At 36.0% G+C, this 4,934-nt stretch overlaps 1 non-coding gene and 1 pseudogene across 1 annotated transcript; one reads left to right on the top strand and one right to left on the bottom strand.

Annotated features, from left to right (window-relative positions):
• The window catches only part of LOC101584887, an 83,696-nt pseudogene that overhangs the window by 365 nt on the left and 78,397 nt on the right, over nucleotides 1-4,934 (top strand).
• On the bottom strand, nucleotides 768-874 carry LOC111813209. Its single transcript, XR_002818529.1, has one exon. It is a non-coding gene; the product is annotated as a U6 spliceosomal RNA (small nuclear RNA).

A 4,934-nucleotide genomic window follows, 5' to 3' on the forward strand; every position in this document is an offset into this window, starting at 1 on the left:
TTCTTTCTTTCTTTCTTTCTTTCTTTCTTTCTTTCTTTGAGGGAAGGCTTTATTAAATCTCCCAAGATGGGCTCAAACTTTCAATCCTCCTCTTGCCCCAGCCTTCTGAGAATTCTGGGATTACAGGTGTGTGCTATCACACCTGACTTCTTGTATTCTTTTGACATGACCTCAGTACTCTTTAATTCCCATCCCTACCACAGTAATCAGCATTTTTACTATGTATATGATATTCTATACTTAACTTGAATATTCAATGTACCAAAATCGGCATCAACCATTCTTTAAACTATTGGGGAAATAATAATTTAATCTAAGACTGGTATCCACATTCGTATGCATACCACTTACCACTACTTGGCATTATAGTGTATGTGGTATTTCAATGTTTATGGTTTCATCCTGTGTATTCTACAATCCTAGATTGAATTTACAAGGACTTTGCTTTTGTTCACTAATGTGTTGCAAGTACAGAATAAGGCCTGATATGCTAAACTACTCAGAACCTGTAATGCTCCATTTATCAGAGGCTGTGATTATAGCCCCCCCCAGAAGACTTGCAGTCATTTAGAGACTGAGCCCAAGGACATATCCTCATTTATTTCCACACACTGAGTGGCTTATCTGTTCCAGACAGTATTCTGGACAAGGATGCTTGCATTAGCCTGGAGACTCTGATTGGCTAGTACTGCTTGGACAGACTACTGCCATAACTGGGAACTGATAAACCTCGAGACAGACTGATTAGGCAGGAGTGATTCATTTTTCTTAACATGGAATACTTCACAAATTTTCGTGTCATCCTTGTGCGGGGACCATGCCTAATCCTCTGTGCATCATTCCAGTTTAGTATATGTGCTACCAAAGTGAGCATAGGAATGATTCCTTTCTAATGTTAAACCAGAACTATCCTAACAGGGGCAAATAGGCTCCTGAAATTTAAAAAATAGTGGGAGTATTTTTTTTTCTTCCAGATTTATCTTGCAATAAACACATAACACCAAAGCTTAATACATTATGCAAATGTGTGTATATTTTATTTATAACTTACATTTCCAGAAGCTGTCTATGACAGCTATGGGGTATGAAATTTATGTTGGAGTCATGTCTTTATGTGAGAGAGAAAGTAGCATATGTAGGCCAGGACTAATGTTTGTTGAAGTGCCAGATTATCCTTATAGATTTTCTTATGTTTTTCTCTTAAAGTAATCTAGGATATAAGGCACAATTTTTTAAAAAGAGGAAATACATAAAGACTTTTTACTTTTCTTTTTTAAATATTTTTTGCTTTTCTCAAGCCCCAAAAGTGATTTTTCTTACAACATGAAAATATCATCAGGTCCTATCTGCACCAAATTATCTATTCTTTCCACTGTTAATAGACCAGATCTTGGGGCCGGGGAGATGGCTCAGTAGAATAAGCGCTTCCTTGGCAAGTGCAAGGGCCTGAGTTCAATCCCAATTCTGAAAAAAAAAATTGAAAACATCATATACAGAAAAAAGCAGTAAATCTTGTCTGAGATGATTATAGCAAATATGTACATATTATATGTGGCTAATTCACATAATATGAATTCCCAGTAGCCAACAAGCAGAGGGGCAAATGGATTAAGCAAGCTCCAAAAACACCCCCTATCTTCCTACACTTGTGAAATCCTCATCATTGAGAGTGGGTGGCAGTTAGGACAGTACAGTAATTTAAACTTTATTCTAAAGCTTTGCCTTTTGTGTCTTGTTGCCACAGGGCTTTCTGAATGTGCTAATCTCCTTGGGAGGTTGACCTGTGATGATTCTCAGAGAATTGCTCAATTTCTGTTACAACAAACAATATTACTAATTTGCAAAATAGTAACATACAATTTACCACTTTAATTATCCTTCAAGCCTACAGTTCAGTGGCATTAAGTACACTCACATCAGGCTGGGGTTTGACTTGGTGGTAGCACACTTGCCTAGCTTGTGCAAGGCCCTGGGTTCCAAACCAAGCACCAGAAAATAAAAGCATATTCACACTGTTACACAACCATCACCACTATTCATTTCCAGAACTCTGTTTAACTTAATTGAAACTCTATTAAATAATAATTTCCTGTTTTTCTCCTCCTGTAGCCCCTGGCAACCACCATTCTATTTTTGTCTATATGAACTCTAATACCTAAGAAGAGTGGACTCATAGAGTATGTAATTGTCCTTTGGTATTTTACTTCTTTCAGTTTGCATAATAATTTCAAAGTTCACATATGTTATAGAAACTAATAGATTTTATTCATTTTCAAGGTTGAATAATATTCTATTACATGGATGTAATTTTGTTTATATATTCACCCATCTGTAGATATTTGGGTTGTTTTATTATTTGGTTACTGTGAATAATGTTACTATGAGGATGGATGGGAAAGAATCTGTTTGATCCTCTTTTTTTTTTGGTGTATATTCCTAGGTGTAGAATTGCTGGATCATATGGTAATTCTGTATCTCATTTTTGCAGAACTTCCCTACTGTTTCCACAGGGACTCTACTGTATTACATTTTGACCAGCACAACGGTTCTGATTTCTCCACATATGCACCAATAATTTATTAGTTTTTTTGTAAATAATACTTTCCTATTGGGTATAATTCATTTTGTCTAGAACAAAATATTTTTAAGTGCTATTGGGGGTTGAACCTAGGGCCTTTTCACTGAGCTACATCCCCAACCCTTTAATTTTTTAAAAAATTTTGTGCAGGGTCTCACTAAATCACTAAGTGCTTTAGTTATTTCCTTGTTACTGCCAAAAAATAGCTGAAATTCATAAATAGAAAGAATAAAGGTTTATTTTAGCTCACAGTTTGTAGAAATTTCAGTCCTTAGTTAGCTCCAAGGAGGGTGGCATGGTAGAAGAGATCATGGCAGGATAGGCAGCAAAAGGCAGCAGCAGTGAGCCTCCCTTTCCCTTTTTATCTCATTCAGGTTACAAACCCATTAGTTGGTACCATTCAGACTCAGGGTAGGACTTCTGTCATCAATAACTCCACCTAGCCACCCCCAGAAACATGTTAATCACATCAGTGGACTAATCCAGTTACCAGACACACATGATGCAGCTATTTCTAAAGCTCTACCTGGCATCATGTGAGGCTTTGAGGGACATTTTAGACATAGGCCATAACACTAAGTTACCCAGACTGGGCTTGAAATCGTGATCTTTTTATCTCAGCCTCCCAGAATGTTGGGGTTACATGTGTGCACTGCCATGCTTGGCTTCAAATCAGACTTTATTTTATAATGATTTAAAAATTAAAAGCATATAACATTAATTACAATATTATTGAGAAATTTTAAATAGTGTGTATGGTAGAAAATAGAGGTATAAATTATGTGAAAAGTAGAATATCTATAAACTATATAGGGTTCATATTTGTAGTATGTTAGCCAAACTAACCCAGAGACAGGTGAGTCAATGATAACAGAGAATCACTTAAAAAAGCAACATATTTGCCCAGGAAACATAAAAATACTAGTGAAAACCAGACGTGATATTCAGTGAAATAGACAAATTACAGAAGAATACGTGTGTATATATGATTATAATTTTGAAGAATTGTGCATTTTTATATATTTTATATAAATGCTTTTCTTGAGATAAAAATTACCTGCAAACATATTTATGACTCTAACTTCTTTATCCCAAATAATGAAAACAAATCAACAGCTTTCTCTTCAGCTCAGACAGGGAGTGGACATTTAATTTTAGAGCATAAAGACCAGAGGAAATCTTGTATTTATGAGATTTCTGTTTGTGGTAAATTTCAAAAAGATCTCCCCCCCCCCTGTATTTAGGACAGGATCTATAGGGTCTCGCTAAGTAGATCGGACTCCTAGTGATTCTCCTGTTTTCAGCCTCTCAGGTGCTGGGATTGCAGTACAGGCGCGTGCCAGGGATCGAACCCCAGCCTCTGCAGTCTGCCTGAGCAGGCACTTTAGTCTGCTAAGCTATCAGGCCCAGCCCCCAAACGTCTGGCTAATGCCAGGGAAGCAGCGCCTCTCTTACTCCCTCTTCTTGCAAATCCTATCCTTAGATTTCTAGAACTACAGTCCTGCTTATATTCACCAGGTGGCATCTGTCCTAGTTTCTCCTATTTTTAAATGAAGAAAGCCTTATGCATTTCAAAGAACAAACAAAATGGCATTTTTTTGCATATCTGAAATTCATTTTAACTTTTATCTGAAAACAACTTAAAATTTTAGACAAATGATAGAAATTTGATTTTGTTTTTATATAGAACATAGATTTTCCTCATTAATCTTCCCTGTGAAGGGTATTATAGGCCAGTCCTGTGCAGTAAAAGCTTTATATCAACACACTGATACTTTTAAGTGCAATTGATTAAAAAGACATTTTAAAAATAATCAAATGACCAGAAGCAGCACATACCTGGATCAAGTGTGCTTCATCAAATGTAATAAAAATAATGATTTTATGTGTTTTAAAAAATATACTGTACTTGGAAAAAAATGAGCATGTGAGTTAGTATACGAAAGCGTGTTATATCAGTATATATATATATATATATATATATATATTTCTGAGTGGCACACTAAAGGTGTTTTGCGTTCTGCTTTTGATCCAAATTATTAGAATGTCTTCACTGGTGTATCTGAATCACGAAAGGTCACATTTTTGCCCTTTCTAGACAAATTTCACACGTCTTATTTCAGATGGAGTATAGCTTTCTCTAGTATTTCATGCTGTAAAATCGGGACGTCACAGTTCATTCTGTGCCAGAGGATGACCAGCGACTTTGTTTATAAACTGCCCCAGCCCTTCCTTTCCTCAGTAAAACTGCCAAATACTCCATTTCCTCTAAAAGGAAGTAGAGACGCAAAAAGTCCCACCTTATCTTCTTTTGACAGTAGATTATTTTAGCCTGAAAAAAGGTAGATTTATCTTA

The sequence above is a fragment of the Octodon degus genome, unplaced genomic scaffold (genome assembly GCF_000260255.1).
Source record: "Octodon degus isolate 3935 unplaced genomic scaffold, OctDeg1.0 scaffold00171, whole genome shotgun sequence".
NCBI classification, from domain to species: Eukaryota; Metazoa; Chordata; class Mammalia; order Rodentia; family Octodontidae; genus Octodon; species Octodon degus.